Source organism: Cetorhinus maximus, chromosome 29, assembly GCF_964194155.1.
Source record: "Cetorhinus maximus chromosome 29, sCetMax3.hap1.1, whole genome shotgun sequence".
Taxonomy (NCBI): domain Eukaryota; kingdom Metazoa; phylum Chordata; class Chondrichthyes; order Lamniformes; family Cetorhinidae; genus Cetorhinus; species Cetorhinus maximus.
Genome location: NC_135907.1, coordinates 14,861,771 through 14,880,987, shown reverse-complemented (window position 1 = coordinate 14,880,987; position 19,217 = coordinate 14,861,771). Strand labels below are relative to the sequence as shown.

The window sequence follows — 19,217 nt, the reverse complement described above, 5'->3', positions numbered from 1 at the left end:
GTCTGTCTGCCTATCTGTCTCTCTCGCTCCCTCTCGCTCTGTCTGTCTGCCTATCTGTCTCTCTCGCTCCCTCTCGCTCTGTCTGTCTGCCTGTCTGGCTCTCGTATCAACCAATACGTCAACCAATTTCCCATTGGCAGTGCAGAATGTGACTATTGCTGAAAAGAGAGACATGTTGCTGAAGCTTTCTGTCTTGCACTCATCGGGACAAACACAAGAATGCCAAATTTCAAAAGATTGCAACATTTTGTACTACAGGAGAAAAAAGTGTTGATTAGTTTGCAAATCAACTCTGATTGGCCGAGGTTGTGATCTTTTGAAATTTGGCGTTCTTGCATTTGTCCTGTTGAGTGCAAGATGAAAAGCTTCTCTTTGTCTTTCTTTTTCGGCAATAATCTTCTATTAAATGTGTGTGGAATTGTTTACTTTTTGTTAACAAGCTGCAAGGGGAATGAATCTTCCTGATACTACATTTATTATCCGCTACTGATGGCTCAGCACTTCCCAGTGTAATACAGAGCTACACATGGCATGAAAGACACAAGTTTAGTCCCTCCCCTCTACTGAGTTAGTGCATCTCAGCATTTGGCGTGCTTAGCGCTGCTGCATAAAGGAGAGGATGAATCAGCCATGATCCCAGCTCCCAGTTGCTGTCCCTGGTGGGCCCTGCTTGAGGCGAGGACCACATCAAACTCGACTCTGATGCTGTCCATTGTCGAATAGTCTCTGTCCAGACTCACGCCTCTTTCCTTTTATTCATTCACGGGATGTGGGCTTCGCTGGCTGGGCCAGCATTTATTGCCCATCCCCTAGTTGCCCCTTGAGAAGGTGGTGGTGAGCTGCCTTCTTGAGCCGCTGCAGTCCCTGTGGTGTAGGTACACCCACTGTGCTGTTAGGGAGGGAGTGCCAGGGTTTTGACCCAGCGACAGTGAAGGGACGCTTGAAGCGTGGTCATAGAAAGTGGGATGTACCCCCATCTTAACGTCAGCGCCATTGGGAGAACAACAGCAACCTGCATTTATATAGCGCCTTTAACGTAATAAAATATTCCACGGCACTTCACAGGAACATTGCCAAACAAAAGGGAGAAATTAGGACAGGGGATTGAAGAAGCCTTAGTCAAAGAGGTGGGTTTAAAGGGCACTTTCAAGGAGGAGAGAGAGAGAGAGAGAGACAGAGAGAGAGGTTTGGGGAAGGAACACCGCCCCCCCCCACCAAGCTTAGGGACTGGACAGCTGAGGGTATGGCCAGCAATTGTGGAGCAAATTGGGGTCGCCGGCGAGGTCAAAAATTAGAGGAGTGCGGATATCTTGTATGTAGCTTTCTGGAAAACATTATATCCTGAGCTGAACTAACGAAGGGGATCCAAATGATTTATAAATAGAATATAAAGGAGTGAATACGGTGCAGAAATCAGAATTTGTTTTAAAACGAAAAGATGTTGAATTGGCTAGTTTGTAGCTCTGCTTCAAAGATTGGATTACAGTTATGATTTGATGACCTGTTATCATTCCTTTTTTGGTAATCTCTGTTCATTTCTCTCTCTCTCTCTCTCTCTCTCTCTCTCTGCTTTCTTAACCACACATCACATCTCACTCTCTGGATTGAACACTTGCAGCACCTCCTTGATGTGTGTACTTTATTCTGTACGCTGATTCCTCAAGGGACGTTATTTACCAAAAAAAAATGGTAGGGGAGTGAGTGGGGATGGAAGAAAGAAGGTTTGGACTTGAATCGAGTTATGGTGTGTTAACATTCCAAAGAACCTCACAGTCTTGAGTTTTATTCAGCATTGCAACGAACGTATGACAGCCAATTTGCGCATGGCATGATCCCACAAACAGTAATTAAGTAATGGGTGAGATAATTGGTTTATTGAAAAATCATCATGGCACTAGGTGCTGAACTGTGAAGATGATACAAAGCAAATAGGTCATCGTGATTTGTAGGCCATCATTAAAATGAAAATAATGAAAGATTGCACAGTTATGAACATTTTAGTGTGCAAACAAATGGCCTCCTTCACTTACAGAATAAAAGGGAACATATGAACATATGAATTAGGAGCAGGAGTAGGCCACTCGGCCCCTCAAGCCTGCCCCGCCATTCAATAAGACCATGGCTGATCTGATTGTAACCTCAACCCCACATTCCCGCCTACCCCCTTATAACCTTTCACCCCCCCTTGTTCCTCAAGAATCGATCTACCCCTGCCGTAAAAATACCTAAAGACTCTGCTTCCACTGCCTTTTTGAGGAAGAGAGTTCCAAAGACTCTTGAGGGACATTATTTACAACAAAAAAAAATGGTGGGGGAGTGAGTGGGGATGGAAGAAATAAGGATTGCACTTGAATCGATTATGGTGTGTTAACATTCCAAAGAACCTCACAGCCAACAAGCTATTTTGAATTTTATTCAGCTTTGCAATGAATGTATAACAATCAATTTGCGCATAGCACGATCCCACAAACAGTAATTAAATAATGGGTGAGATAACTTTCCCTCATCTCTGTCTTAAATGGGCGCCCCCTTATTTTGGAACAGTGACCCCCCCCTGGTTCTCCACACTGACCCTGACAAGACCCCTCAGGATCTTATATGTTTCAATCAAGTTGACCCTTCCTCTGCTAAACTCCAGTGGATGCAAGCCTAGCCTGTCCAATCTTTCCTTATGAGACAACCCACCCATTCCTGGTATTAGCCTAATAAAGCCTCTCTGAACTGCTCCTGATCTACAGCACTCTGGATCTTGTATTAAAGTGCATAGGTCAGATGTTGAGTTCATTAAATGGTGGTGTTGGATGCTTGATACATGTTAAGAGATGTTTTCCCCTCCCACCACTGCTGTTCTTCGGGTAGTGCCTGGGGATATTTTACATCCACCTGAGGGGGCAGACGCAGTTCCATTTCTCACCTGTAAAATAGTATTCCTGACTCCTTCCGCGCTGCTCTGAATTGCCAGCCTCAATTACACTCCGGAGTCTCTGGAGTGGGGCTTGAACCCATGACCTCCTGACTCCGAGGCGAGAGGCTTCCCCGTACCTGATTGCTGTCCCATGATAATGAAAGTGCACATGGGGCAAGAAGCAGATCAGCCGTGAGTGGCCTGCACGCGGGTGTGTTGGCTCATTAAACTAACCAATGAGTGAGTGGTGAGGGATCAATAGTAGCCATGGAATGCGCCCCATTGTGAGAGGGGAGGGAGAACGGGGGGAACAGAATGCCCCATTTAAGAAGGAAACCTGCTGAATCATTCAGCCGTTAGTATGTGGTTTAGGATGACCTTGTATCAATTTCAGATAAACATTTTTTTGTTCTGCTTTTCTTCTGTTGACAGTTAGGAATGTGCGGTGTATTTTTAGAATGTTACGTTTCTGCTTTCTGCTCTTTGAGGGCAAACCTTCAGGAATCTGCCTCATTCTTCAGAGCGGAGAGCATGTGCCCCGGGTCCAACGGCCATTGGACAGCCGGCTAGGACGCACACGTCTCACCAGGACCCCGAACGGTCATTACTGCTCGTGGTCAAGGGTCCAGTGATCCTGGACTGAAAGCTGAGTGGAACAGGGCAGAATGGAGACTCGTTTTCAGGGGGGAGGTGGGGGGGAGTGTTGAGGGACAGAGGGGATTGAGAATGCTGGAGTCTCATAGCCAGTAGCGATTTATAGAAAGAAAGGCTTGCATTTCTTTATATAACACCCCAGGGCATCCCAAACTGCTTAACAGCCAACTAAGTGCTTTTGAAGTGTAGTCACTGTTGGTATGTTTTAAACATGGCAGCCAATTTGCGCACAGGAAGCTCCCACAAGCAGCAATGCTTTTTTTTTTAATGATGGTAATCAAAGGATGGATATTGGCCAGGACTTTAGTATAACTATCCTGCTTTTCGAAATAACTTCACGGGATCTTTTACGGCCACCTAAGAGGGCATATGGGGCCTCGGTTTAACAATTCATCAGAAAGATGGCGCCTCCGGCAGTGCAGCACTCCCTCAGTACCGCACTGGGAGCATCAGCCGAGATTTTGCGCTCAGGACTCTGGAGAGGGGCTTGAACCCACAACCTCGTGACTCAAGTTGAAAGTGCTACCCACTGAACTATAATGGCAGTATATATATATATATATTTTTTAAAAAAGGGACAAAACGTATGACTTTAAAATGAGCACTGAAAGTTATCTGCACGTCTCCCGAACTATAAATTCTGTTTCAGTGAGAAACTTATGGGGTCAATTGAGCCTAAGCTGCCATTACAAACTGCCGGATAGAAATAAAAATACCAGCCTTTCTAACATGGGCAGTCGTTTCAAAGTGTCAGTTTTGTGCCTGGCTGGCAAATTGGCAAAATTTGGGCCCCACTTTTGGTCTTGACTTGGCATGCGCGGGGTCACGGAAGCTTGACTAGTGCGTATATGGCTTGCCGACATAACACTTGAAGGGCTGAAGGGCTGTTTGCCCTCACTGGACGGTTTAGAACTAGGGGTCATCGTGTCAGGATAAAGGGGGTCAGCCACTTATGACTGAGGTGAGGAGAAATTTGTTCACGCTGAGGGTTGTAATCTTTAGAATTACTTCCCGCCCCGCCCCCAGAGAGCTGTGGACCCTCAGTTGTTGTTGAGTCTCTTCAGCGCTGGGATGGTTTGATCCTTTTTTTTTAAGAAACTCTTTAAGAAAATCAAGAGTTTAGAGGATCAGATAATATTCCTGCACAGTGTGTGAAGGTGAGCAATTGTAGTAATTGTGGTTTTATTTCGTGTGTAATGTAGCTTTAAGAATAATACGTGTTATAAAGATCACATGATCTGTAGTAACCAATAGGAGAGTAGCTTGGGCCACCTCAGCAGTCAGCGTGGAGATAGAGTTGGAGTTGAAAGCACACGTGTAGTTGCTGCTGAGTATATTGTAAATAAACTTAATGTTTCCACCCGAGAAGTGTCTGCAGTTCAACTAACTAACAGTTCAACTAACTAACAGTACAACTAACTAACAGTACAACTAACTTAGAGTACAACTAAGTTGTACTAACAGTACAACTTGGCCACCCTTACAACAGCAATTTATACAGTAACTGGGGGCAAGGGACAAGTAGATTATATAGAATATTTTTTTGCTTCCTCCTCAGATTCCCTTGTCCTTTCTCTCCTGATTTTTTTTTTTTTGGCTACAGTTTTGCCAATGCTGGAATCCTCCCAGAACCTGGCACGAACAGCCACACTTCACGATAAAATATTTGACCACTGGAAAGCTATGGACGTACCTAAGCTGGTGCTCTTCATAAATGCAAAGCTTGGATCGGGAATTAGCGATCGGAAGCCCTGGCTGATTGTTTCCCTCTTTTTCCAAACCTGAGGTCAGCGACCTCGGTGTTGACCCATGTTGTGGGGTGGCCGAGTTGTGCTATTAATGTTAGGGGTGATCTCCAGACCCTTCTTAGGCTGAAACTTTAAGTTCATTTACAATACACTCAGCAGCAACTACATGTGTGCTTTCAACTCCAACTCTATCTCTGCACTGACTGCTGAGGTAGCCCGAGCTACTCTCCTATTGGTTACTACAGATCATGTGATCTTCCTTAACACGTATTATTCTTAAAGGTACATTGCACACTAAATAAAACCATAATTGCTACAACCCAGGTCCGAACCTAGAATCTGACTGGGATTGCACCATGCCGCATGTGCCCTACTGAATGAGCGAGACAGAGGATTTCACATAAGAAACAGGAGCAGGAATAGGCCACTCGGTCCCTCGAGTCTGCACCGCCACTCAGTAAGATCATGTCTAATCCGATTGTGACCCCAGTTCCACTTTCCTGTCCATCGCCATAAAACTTGAACACCTTCGTAGATCAAAAATCTGTCTATCTCAGCCATGAATATATCCAGTGGCTCAGTTTCCACTACTGTTTAGGGCAGAGACTGTCAAAGGTTAATGTTCCTCTGAGAGAAGAAATTCCTCCTTATCTCCCTCTTAACTGGGGGACCCCTTATTCTGAAACTGTGCCCCCTAGTTCTCCATGAGGTGAAGCGTCCTCTCAGCATTTACCCCTATCAAGCCCCCTCAGAAACCTATGTTCAATAAGATCATCTCTCATTCTTCTAAACTCCAATGAGTATCTGGGTTGCCAACTGTAATTAAATGTATTCCTGGAGGTTTCATCACGTGACTCGCCCCCACGCTCCAGCCATTAGTCGGCCAACACATCCATCCTTGTGACTTCACTGCCTTCCTACGCCAATTGAAAAGCAAAAAGACCCATTACCCAATTGGATGATGTTTGACTGTCAGCCAAAAAGCCTTTTTTTTTCCCCTATTTTAAATGTTTTTATATCTGGTAAAGAGAAATGTTCAAAGAAAATGAGAGATTAAAAACATTTTTTAATGTCCTGATGATTTTTCTCCAGGGTTGCACACAGCAGTGTCCTGGAGATGCTATTCCTGGAGACTCCAGGCCAATCCTGGAGGATTGGCAACGCTAATGAGTATAGGCCCAAACTGCTCAACCTTCCCTCATAAGACAATTCCTTCAACTCGGGGATTTTTTTTTTTTTTACTTCTACACAGTGAGTAGAGAAACATGTTGCTAACCTAGTGAAATGTTTCTCACTAATCGAACGCAGATTCCTTCTCAGTAAAGTTGCAGTAATGTGTTCGAGAGTCCCCGGAGCCGGCTGCACGAATGTCGCTGCCTTAACACTTTGGAACGCGCTGACCCCCCCCACCCTGTTTGGGTTTGAAGCGCAATCAGACCTACGTGTCCCATCTGGCTTTCTGCAGTCACGTGACTGCTGCCGTGGGGCAGCCCTCCGGAGGCGGCCATCTTAAGGTCACTTCAGATAAAGGCCTACAGCGAGTGGGAGCCAGGAGAAGCTCTGCTGTCTTTAAACACAAAACCGCCGTCTACACCTCCCCGAACTAACCTTAAAACGCAATAAAGCGTGGGCTCGTCTCGATACCTCCGGGGGGGGTTCGTGCCGGACCTGATAGATCAAAGAGGCCTCGGGTATGATGGTAAAATTTGATGAGGAAGTCCTCACCCATATTTTCAAATCCTCTTGCCCGTCCCTAACCCTGTAATGTCCTCAAGCCCCTTGATCTGGTTACCTGTGCTCCTCCCTAATTACAACCTCTTGATCGCCTCTGATTTTAATCACTCCGCCGTTGTTGTGCCCTCAGCTGCCAAGGCCCTAGGCTCTGGAATTCCCTCCCTAAACCTCCCCATCTCCACCTTTCTTTCCCTCCTTAAAACCTACCCCTTTGACCAAGCCGTTAGTCATTTGCCCTAACATCTCCGGATGTAGCTTGTTATCATATTTTGTTTAATAATGCTGTACTTCATTATGTTAAAGGTGTTTTATAAATACAGGTTGTTGTTTGGTTATGTGAGTCGGGTAACTAATCTATGCTCACCGTTCTTGATTGATTAAGCCTGGGTGTGGACTCAGAGGAAAGTAGTTGTTGTTGATTTTGTAGCTTATCTCAGTCACCCAGGGGGAAAAAAACAGTTGAGACCAGTACTCTAATTTCCCAGTTTTTACTGGTGTTCCATTTTAAAGTGTACAAGACCAGTTCGGACCAGTACTCTTATTTCCCAGTTTTGACTGTGTTTTCCTTCTGGGCAGGCAGCAGCGGAGTCATTGTGATCGGGCCTTGGTATGCCGGGGTGAGGTGAGATGCACTTAATTTGCCTTATGGACGATGAGTGAAGGCCAGAATAGACTGGTCGCACGACTTTCACTTTCTAGAAACACCTGTGAGGATTGGCTGGCGCAGGAAGCTGGTACATGGCGGGCGGATGCATAACCCCTTTGGGAAGGTAGCCAAACCAGGAGGAGGCAAACTGGTCCCCTTTAATGATATTAGCTGTGGGCAACCTGTTCCCGTTGCTCTGCAATCAGTGCTTCCTAATTCTTACACGTACGGTTTGTTTTGAATTGTTTACATTCCAGCTTCACTTCCTTTTAAATTTGGCGTGGAGCTCTCCCTGTTTATACTGTGGAGTCCGTTTGGAAAGTTCAGCTGCACTTGCCCTCAGCTCACTTGTTTGCAGTCACTCAAAAGACATTGGTGTTTTTTTTTGTTTTGAAATGCAGGCCAGCAGTGACCGAAGCACAGTCCTGACTCTTGATAGGCTTCAGGTCAGGCCTGCGTGGGCAGGCTTCAAGCTCGGCCTGCTGAAGCCAGAGGGGCGAACCCGCCAGCAGGCATTGCAGTGACGGCCATTTGTGTTTTGCCAGCGCTAGCACTTTGTCCCCCAGAGACGCAGAATATGTCTCCCAAGGCGGGATCCAGTGCTTCTGGTACCGCACTGGTTGGAGACAACTCTGCAACGGTAACTGTCCACGTTCGTCAACCTTCCCTGGAAGTCATGTACCCCTCCGCTGTAGCATGAGCGAGAAGCAGTTGGGTGCTAATGCTACGGTTAACAAAGAAAGTGCTTTCATTGATAAAGAAACACCGGTGTGGTGTTCAAATTTTCTGTGTTTGATTATGAGAGTCTGGTAACTGACCTATGCTTGCTGTGCTTGATTGATTAAGCCTGGTTGTGGACTCAGAGCAAAGAAAACAGACATCACAGAAGCTGAGTTGTCAGCATGGGTGCAGACTTTTTGTGATTGCCGAGATATTTTAAAACTCTTGTAAGTAAACCTGCTGTCCACTTAGAAACTCATCTCTGCATAGCTCTGAGATATATAAAATATACAGCACATAGAAACAGGAGTAGGCCATTTAGCCCTTGGAGCCTGTCCTGCCTGTTCAGTGAGATCATGACAGACCTGCGACATAACTCCATCATCCCTTAGTATCTTTGGTTAACAAATCTAACAATACTAGTAACTGACCTAGCATCAGTGGCCATTTGCTGAAGAGAGTTCTGGATTTATACCACCTTTTTTGTGAAGAGGTGTTTCTTAATTTCACTTGTGAAAGGCTGAGTTCTAATTTTATGACTCTACCCCTCCTAGTGAACCAGATGGGTTTTAGTGACAATCAATGATAGTTTCTTAATATTCCAGGTTTATTCATTGAATTCAAATTCCACCAGCTGCCATAGTGGCAATTGAACCCATGTCCCCACAGCATTAGCCTGGGCCCCTGGATTACTAGTTCAGTGACATTGGGCAGAACTTTATGTCCTGCAGGCGGGCGTGTGCCCGACCTGATCGGGTGTAAATTTGCATATGTTGACCTTGGGCGAGCGTCCTGACAACATTTGCGCACTTTGCGCGATATTTCAGTGGGCGGGTGCGGGTAAGAGTCAGCAGCTCGCCCGCCGACAATTAAGAGGCCTATTAAGGTCATTAAAGTTTCGATTAGTGGTCATTTTTCGCCGCCCGTCCAACACTACGGGCGGGCGGGCGGGCGAATCGGCCAGGCGGCCTTTGCACTTTTGAAGAAACCTCATCCACTGCCCTAGTGCCTAGTGTTGGACTTCCCAACTGCTGGAAATAGTTTCTCTCCATCTACCTGATATGTTCCCCTTGATGACCTGAAAACTTCAATCAAATCACCCCTTACCCTTCTTCATTCCAGGGAATGCAACCTCAGTTTGTATCCTTATCATAATTTAACCCTTGGAGTCCTGGTATCATTCTGCTAAAATATCGCGCTGCAGCTAAAGTATCCTTCCTAAGGTGAACTCTTCCCAGGTGTCACCTAACCAGGGCTTTGTACAGCTGATGCATGAATTCTACCCCCTTGTATTCTAACTCTCTAGACCTAAAGGCCAGCCTTCCACTCTCTCTCTTCAGCTCCCAAGCCCTAAGAGAGGGGAGATGGTGGCATGTTGATAATGGGCGGGATTTTCAGTTTGTTGGGCAGGCCTGGGAGCAGCTGGGAAACGGTCCACCACCCGCGATTTCACACCGGCTGGCCAATTAATGGCTGGCCGACATGAAACGCGCGCTGGAGGGCTCAGCACTGCCGGGGTGGAGGGGGGTGCGTTGAGCGCTAAGGTCAGCGCGGGCGTGGGGGAAGCGCACAATGAAAGCTCCCCGAAGGCAGAGAGCTGCCTCAGGGAGCTGAAGAATTTTAAAATCAAAAAATAAAGATTTGGAAAGTCTGAAAAAGAATGTTCCCACATAGACTCACTCACATGAATGTATACATAATAAAAATTTATGTCAAAACTTTTTAAAAAATTAATGTCGGAAACCTCATCCCGCCCGTGGATGAGGTTTCCTCAAAAATGCAAAAGCCGATTCGCCCGCCCGCTAACCTAAGTGTTGGACGGGCAGCGAAAAATGACCACTAATTGAAACTTTAATGACTTTAATAGGCCTCTTAACTGTCGGCGGGCACGCTGCTGACTCTCACGCGCACCCGTCCACTGAAATATCACCAAGTGCACAATGATGTCAGGACGCCCAACGTCAACACGTGCAATTTTACGCCCAATCAGGTCGGGCACGCGCCTGCCCGCAGGACATAAAGTTCTGCCCAATGTCACTGAACTAGTAATCCAGGGGCCCAGGCTAATGCTGTGGGGACATGGGTTCACTATTGCAGCTGGTGGAATTTAAATTCAATGAATAAAACTGGTATGACTCTATTGGACTCGAAACGTTGACTCTGTCTATCTCTTCACATATCCTGCCAGACCTGCTGGGTTTTTCCAGCATTTTCTGTTTTTATTTCAGATTTCAGACATTGACAGCAAATCTGTGCATTGTAAATATCTGAACTGTCTCCTAAGTGAAGCAGGGACTCCCTCCTTTAGGAAGTCTCGCTATACATTGGACCAGAGTCCTAGGTTGGACATTGAAATGTAGCCACTGTTGTTTTGTTGACAAATGTGGAGGTTAATTCACGCACAGCAAGGTCCCACAAACAACAATGAGATAAATGAGCAGTCCATTTGTTTCGGGAACCTGGGTTGCTGGATGTATTAAGGCTAGGACAATGGGAGAACTTTTTTTTTGTCTGTTCGTTCACACGATGCAGGCGTCGCTGGCTAGGCCAGCATTTATTGCCCATCCCTAATTGCTCTTGAGAAGGTGGTGGTGAGCTGCCCTCTTGAATCGCTGCAGTCCCTGTGATGTAGATACACCCACAGTGCTGTTAGGGAAGGAGTTCCAGGATTTTGACCCAGCGACAGTGAAGGAACGGCCGATATATTTCCAAGTCAGGGTGGTGAGTGGCTTGGAGGGGAATTTGCAGGTAGTGGTGTTCCCATGCATCTGCTGACCTTGTCCTTCTAGATGGTAGAGGTCACAGGTTTGGAAGGTGCTGTTGAAGGAGCCTTGATGAGTTGCTGTAGAGTGTCTTATATACAGTACTCACTGTGGAGGGAGTGTTTAAGGATGGAGTGCCAATCAAGCGGGCTCCATTATCTTGGATGGTGTCAAGTTTCTTGAAACAAGTGGGGAGTATTCTATCACACTCCTGACTTGTGTCTTGTAGATAGTGGACAGGCTTTGGGGAGTCAGAAGGTGAGATACTCACTGCAGAGCTCCCACTTTCTGACCTGCTCTTGTGGCCACAGTATTTATATGGCTGGACCAGTTCAATTACTGGTCACCCCCCAGGATGTTGACAGCAGGGGATTTAGTGATAGTAATGTCATTGAATGTCATGGGGAGATGGCTAGATTCTCTCTGGGGATGGCCATTGCCCAGTACTTGTGTGGTGCAAATGTTACTTGCCACTGAGCCCAAGCCTGACTTTTGCCCAGGCCTTGCTGGATTTGGCACAAACTGCTTCAGTATCTGAGGAGTCGTGAATGGTGCTGAACATTGTGCAATCATCAGCGAACATCCCTACGTCTGACCTTGTGATGGAAGGAAGGTCATTGATGAAGCAGCTGAAGATGGTTAGTCCTAGGACACTACCCTGAGGAACTCCTGCAGTGATGTCCTGGAGCTGAGATGACTGACCTCCAACCACCACAACCATCTTCCTTTGTGCTAGGTATGACTCCAACCAGCAGAGAGTTGATTCCCCTGATTCCCATTGATTCCAGTTTTGCTAGGGCTCCTTGATGCCACACTCAGTCAAATGTGGCCTTGATGCCAAGGGCAGTCACTCTCACGTCACTTTTGGAGTTCAGCTCTTTTGCCCATCTTTGAACCAGGCTGTAATGAGGTCAGGAGCTGAGTGACCCTGGCGGAACCCAAACTGAGTGTCAGTGAGCAGGTTATTGTTGAGTAAATGCCACTTGGTAGCACTGTCAACAATCCCTTCTGTCATTTTGCTGATGAATGAGAGTAAAATGATGGGGTAGTAATTGATCAGGCTGGATTTGTCCTGGGACATACCTGGGCAATTTTCTACATTGCCAGGTAGATGCCAGTGTGTAGCTGTACTGGAACAGCTTGGCTAGGGGTGCAGCAAGTTCTGGAGCACAAGTCTTTAGTACTATTGCCTGAATATTGTCAGGACCCACAGCCTTTGCAGTATTCAGCACCTTCAGCCATTTCTTGATATCACGTTGAAAGTATTGAATTGGCTAAAGACTGGCATTTGTAATGCTGGGACCCCGGGAGGAGATCAAGATGGATCATCCACTTGGCACTTCTGGCTGAAGAGGTTGCAAATGCTTCAGCTTTATCTTTTGCCCTGCTGTGCTGGGCTGCCCCATCATTGAGGATGGGGACATTTGTGGAGCCTCCTCCTCCAGTGAGTTGTTTAATTGTCCATCACCATTCACGACAGGATGTGGCAGGACTGCAGAGCTTAGATCTGATCTGTTGGTTGTGGGGTAGCTTGCTGCTTCTGCTGTTTGGCTTGCAAGTAGTCCTGTGTTGTAGCTTCACCAGGTTGACACCTCATTTTTAGGTATGCCTGGTGCTGCTCCTGGCATGCCCTCCTGTACTCTTCATTGAACCAGGGTTGATTCCCTGGCTTGATGGTAATGGTAGAGTGGGGGATATGCCGGGCCATGAGATTACAGATTGTGGTTGTATGCAATTCTGTTGCTGCTGTTGACACACAACGCTCAGTCTTGAGTTACTAGGCCTGTGCAAAATCTATCCCATTTAGCACGGTGGTAGTGCCACGCAATATGATGGAGGGTATCCTCATTGTGAAGGCAGGACTTTGTCTCCATAAAGGATTGTGTGATGGCCACTCCTACCTAATACCATCATGCACAGATACCCCTGTGAAAGGTACATTGGCGAGGACGAGACCACGTAGGTTTTTCCATCACCACCTGTCACAGACCCAGTCTGGCAGCTATGTTCTTTGGGACTCGGCCAGCTCAGTCAGTAGTGGTGTTACCGAGCCACTCTTGGTGATGGACAGTGAAGTCCCACCCAGAGTACATTCTGTACCCTTGCCACCCTCATTGCTTCCTCCAGTTGGTGTTCAACATGGAGCAACACTGATTCATCAGCTGAGGGCGGGGGTGAGTGGTAGGTGGTAATCAGCAGAAAATTTCTTTGCCCACGTTTGACCTGATGCCATGAGACTTCATGAGGCCCGGAGTCGATGTTGAGGGCTTCCAGGGCAACTCTTCCCTCCTATATACCGCTGTGCCACCACCTCTGGTGGGCCTGTTCTGCCAGTGGGATAGGACATCCACAGGGATGGTGATGGTGGTGCCTGGGATGTTGTCTGTAAGGTATGATTTGGCGAGTATGACTATGTTAAGCTGTTGCCCAATTTTGGCACACCCTCCAGATGTTAGTGAGGAGAACCTTGGCAAACCCAGCCCTGTTGACCTTGCATTGTCGTTCTGGTGCCTAAGCCAATGATGAGTGGTCTGTCCAGTTTCATTCTTTTTAGACTTCATAACGGCTTGATATGATTGAGTAGCTTGCTGGGCCATTTCAGAGGGCATTTTAAAAGTCAACACCATTGTGTGGGCCTGGAGTTACATGTAGGACAGACCAGTTAAGGTTGGCAGATTTCCTTCCCTAAAGTGAACCAGATGGGTTTTTAATGACAGTCATAAATAGCTCATGGTCACCGTGACTAGCTTTTAATTCCAGATTTTAATAATTGAATTTAAATTCCACGGTGGGATTTGAACCCGTGTGCCCAGAGCCTGGGCCTGGGCCTCTGGATTACTGGTCCAGTGACGTCACCACTACGCCCCTGCCTCCCCTTCTTTGGAAAAAATGCCATGGAATCCTTTTACATTTATTTATCAATCAGACGAACTCTCGGATTAACATGTCGTCCATGGTCAGTGTAGGTTATGGTGCTCGAGTCTGAGAGTTGGGGCTACAACCCTCAGCTTCCTGGCTCCTGAGGCAAGAGACGCTAAGTACAGCCTAAATTTAGTCAGGGCCTGGTCTGACAGAACAGCCGAGTAGGGTCAGGTTTCCCTGAGGAAGAAGTCTCTGTTGGAGTCAGAAGGTCATGGGTTCAAATCCCACTCCAGAGACTTGAGCACATACTCTAGGCTGAGGCTCCCAGTATAGTACTGAGGGAGTGCTGCATTGTGGGAGGTGCCATCTCACAGATGAGACATTAAGCTGAGGCCCCGTCTGCCTCCGAAGGTGGACGTAAAAGATCCTGTGTCACTGTTTTGAAGAAGAGCTCTCCTGATGTCCTGGCCAACATTTATCCCTCGAGCAACATCACTAAAACAGATTATCCATCAATACCGCATTGCAGTTTGTGGGAGTTCCCTGTATGCAAATTGGTGGCCATATTACCGGCATGACAATAGTGACTGCTCACGCTTCAGATATATTTCATTGGTTGCCGTCCTGATTTTGAGACAGGCGCTACATAAATGCAAGCTCCTTTTTCTTTTCACTCAACATCAGTTTGGCGTCGGGCAGAACTTTACTTTGTATTCACACAGCACAAGCCTACGCTCTGTGTGAAGCGGAGCTTCCTCTTGCCCAGCTTGTAGAATCATTGCACCATAATTGACTTGCACCCATATTGAAGTGTTCGCTCAGTTGAGCAGGGCCTATAAATGAAGTTCCCAGGGCTCTCGAAGCGTTTAAAACAGTGATGGAGTTGGTGGGGTTTGTGGGGGCGGTGGGGGATGGGGGGAGGGGTGGTAAGGTTTGGGTGGTGGAGTTTGCGGGGGGGGTGAGCGGGCGGCTCTTGTGCTTGTCTGAGGCATTGCGAGTCTGAAGTGACTGAGACGTTTCTATGCAACAGCATCTCCATGGCAACGCACTCGCATATAAATGCTATTTATTTTCTGTTCATTCGCTTGTCTGGGAAGGTTTCAACCAAACACTTTCTCGCAATCAATTTATAACGAGGTTCCACCACCTACGTGACCACCACATAAGCTTTTTGTTCGTGGTCTGGGTGGTCTTAGAATGAGGATTCTTAACCTCTGGTTTTTGATGGACTCCAGAACGTTCTAATGCGTTAAAATTCTTTATGCATCGGGGAGCTTTGAGAAATTGTTTCTCAGAGAGCAAGCTATAAATACATCCATTATCTTGACGTCTGTATGTATCCTGAAAAATAGAAGGCTAAGGGGTGACCTAGTAGAGGTCTTTAAAATTATGAAAGGTTTTGATAGAATGGATAGCGAGAGAGAATGTTTCCTCTTGTGGGGAAGAGCGTAGAGGCCGTCAATATAAGATAGTCACCCAGAAATCCAATAGTGAATTCAGGAGAAACTCCTTTATTAGGGAGAATTGTGAGAATGGAACTGTCACGTGAAGTGGTTGAAGCAAATAGTATGGACATATTTAAAATAGACACATATGAGGGAGAAGGGAATAGGGGATTTAGATGAGAAAAGACGGGAGGAGACTTGAGTGGATCATAAATACCAGCATGGACTGGAGGGCTGAATGGTCATGTTTATGTGTTGTACATCCTATACAATCCTATGTAATCATAACACTTGTGGCCCACATGGAAAGACTTAAGTTCAGAAGGTAATCAACAGTTGCAACAAGCCCTTAGGACTCTGTGTACTTCCTGACCTTTGAACACACACCTTATCCATCAAGCAGTATCACTTGCTTGGTAGCAATTCTGGATGTGATAGGAAGATATAGGAACGGGGGGGGGGAGGCCATTCAGCCCCTCGAACCTGTGCTGCCATGAAAGGGATGTCTTATGGGGAGAGGTTGAGCAGGTTGGGCCTACACTCATTGGAGTTTAAAAGAATGAGAGGTGACCTTATTGAAATATAAGATCTTGAGACTTGGCAGGGTGGATGCTGAGAGAATGTGGTGGTGTCTAGAACGAGGGCACACAATTTAAAAATTAGGTGCCTCCCATTTAAACTGAGATGGGAAGGAATTGTTTATCTCAGAGGGTTACTAGTCCGTGGAATTCTCTTCCCCATAAAGCAGTGGAGGCTGGGTCATTGAATATATTCAAGGCTGAGTTAGACAGATTTTTGATCAACAAGGGAGTCATGGGTTATGGGGGACAGGCAGAAAACACAAGAGCACAAGGACTAAGAGCAGGAGTAGACCACATGGCCCCTCAAGCCTGCTCCGCCATTCAATATGATCATGGCTGATCTTGGGCTTCAGCTACACTTTCCCACCTGCTCCCCTTACCCCAAGATTCCCTGAGAGACCAAAGTAGAAAGTGAAGTTAAGTGGATTGAAAGTGGACTTGAGGCCAGAATTGGATCAGCCACGATCTTATTGAATAGCGGAGCAGGTTTGGGGCCGGGGCGGGGTGAATGACCTGCTGCTAATTCTTGTGTTGTTTGGCCATTCAGTTAGACCATGACGGGCCTATATTTTATCCCGTCTACCCGCCTCGATTCTGTAGCCCCCTAATACCCCTCGCCTAAAAAATATCAATGTCAGTTTCAAAATTTTCCATTGAACCCCCTTCCCCCAGCCTCAAGAGCTCTATGGGGTGGGGACACTTTAGTGTAAAGTTGTCTCTCGTTTTCATTCACTGCTGCTTTTAGTATCACTGATCCTCTTCCATCCTTTTGGCCTGAGGACATCGCTGTCACAACATTGTTTTTTTTGGACATCCTTGTTAATGTGATTGAAAGGAAGATCGTGCAAGTCTGCCCTGTAATAGATTTCCACTGCTCTGCCTTAATCAATGCAGCTCGAGCGATTTACTGAATGTCCTCATTAGGACATACCAATACTGTATGAAATATTTGCAGAGGACATTAGGTGCACTCCGTAAATTGTATCACCCTTTACAGGATGCGATTTAAAAGCTTGCCGTTATAATAAGAGCGCCTAACGATGTGCCTCAGCATGTTTCAATGTGTTTCACAGACCATGAATTGTTCTGAGATGCATTTGATGTTGTCCTTCTAGAACAAGGGGTCGACCATTTAGGACTGAGATGTGAAGGGCTGTAAATTGTTGGAATTCTCTACTGCATCGGGCGATGGAGGGGTTGTGGTAATGTCACTGGACTGGCGATCCAGAGGCCCAGGCTAAACGTTTTGGGTACCTCGGCAGCTGGTGGAATTTAAATTCAATTAATAAAATCTGGAATACAAAGCTAGTCTCAGTGATGGTTACCATGACAACTATCACTGATAGTCGTAAAAACCCGTCTGGATGTTACGTCCAATAATTGTATGTTGAGGAAGAATGAGTCTGAAGCTACCTTAAAACAGGTTTATTTCCAAGACAGCAAAACATAGTCACAAACTCACCCAGTTCCTCCCAGACATCCAGGATGAACTGGTTCATATACTCTCACAATGATTCTCTAATCCTTCCCCTGCTGGGGCCAGCTATGGGTATTTACCAACTTAGAGCATGTATTCAACTGCAGCACAATTTCAGCAGTAACTTGGTTCATTAATTGTTTACAAGAATGATTCCAGAGATGAGAAACTTCAGTTACGGAGATCGATGGGAGAGGTTGGGACTGTTCTCCTTGGAGAGAAGAAGGCTAAGAGGAGATTTGATAGAGATGTTCAAAATCATGAGGGGGGCTGGACAGAGTAGATAGGGAGAAGCTGTTCCCGCTCGTAAAAGGATCAAGAACGAGAGGGCACAGATTTTAAAGTGACTTGCAAAAGAAGTAAATGTGACGTGAGAAAAAACCTTTTCATGCAACAAGTGGTTCGGGTCTGGAATGCACTGCCTGGAAGTGTGGTGGAGGCAGGTTCAATCGGCGCGTTCAAGAGGACGTTAGATGATTATTTGAATAGAAACAATGTGCAGGGGTACTGGGAAAAGGCAGGGCAATGGCACTAGGTCATAATGCTCATTTGGAGAGCTGGTGCAGACATGATGGGCCGAATGGACTTCTTCTGTGCCGTTTAAAATTCTGATATTCGGTAACTAATGTCCTTTGGGGAAGGAAACCTGCCATCCTTGCCTAGTCTGGCCTACATGTGACTCCAAACCCACGGTAATGTGTTTGACTCTTAACCGCCCCCCTGGAATGGTGCGGCAAACCCCTCATTTCAAGGGCAACAGGTGCTGGCCTTGCCAGTGACGCCCGTTCCCCATGAAAGAATAAATAAACGTAGAGGGTGCCAAGTTGTTTTGTGCATTGAAGTCAAAGATTGATGGACCTTTGAACATAAAGGGATATGGTGATTGGGCGGGAAGGTGCAACTGAGGCAAATGATCAGCCATAAAGAAAGACTTGCATTTATATAGGGCTTTTCATCACCGACGGATGTCTCAAAGTGCTTTACTGCCAATTAAGTGATTTTTTTTCTTTGAAGTGTAGTCACTGTTGTGATTAAGGAAATGCAGCAGCCAATATGCACTCCGCAAACTCCCACAATCAGCCATCTGATAATGACCAGACAACCTGTTTTCTTGCTATTTTGACTGGGGGGAAATAAACATTGGCTAGGACACCGGGGATAACTCCCCTGCTCTCCTTTAAAGCATTGTCCTGGGAACTTCCACATCCACCCGTCAGGCAGACGGGGCCTTAAATGGCTCATCCAAAAGATGGAACCTCTGACACTGCAGCTCTCCCTCAGCACTGCACTGGAGTGTCAGCTTTGATTTTTCTTTTGTACTCAAGCCCTGGAGTGGGATTTGAACCCAAAATCTTGAGGCTAATGGTTGTATCGAATGGTGGAACAGGCTCAAGGGGCTGAATGGTTAACTCTTTCTTCTATTTCTTATGAAATTTGGCGGCTATTTTTATGCCTTTTAAGGGCATTGACCGTAGCTTCTCAGATTCCTTTAAGTTTAGTTGATGGTTTAAAACTCCAACCCCTTCTAAATCGTCAGAATATATAATTAATTCTCCTGGCACCAGAGGGTTTAATCTTCTCCATCTGCTTTGTCACTGTGTCCATTAACGCAAATGCAAAAATTCATGTCTGCACAGTTTAATCTCTTTAAATTAAACACAGATAGGAATTTCTGTCAACATG

At 46.3% G+C, this 19,217-nt stretch overlaps 1 protein-coding gene across 2 annotated transcripts in view; it reads left to right on the top strand.

Moving 5' to 3' along the window:
• The window catches only part of LOC144669288 (transcription factor MafK-like), a 67,145-nt gene that overhangs the window by 23,154 nt on the left and 24,774 nt on the right, over window positions 1–19,217 (top strand). The window contains exon 2 of one of the 2 annotated variants that reach the window (XM_078531629.1): window positions 5,118–5,345. The exons of the other annotated variant lie outside the window; for it this stretch is intronic. The gene's annotated coding sequence lies outside the window, so the exon portion shown is untranslated. The remainder of the gene's footprint in view (window positions 1–5,117; window positions 5,346–19,217) is intronic. 2 annotated transcript variants of the gene reach the window in all.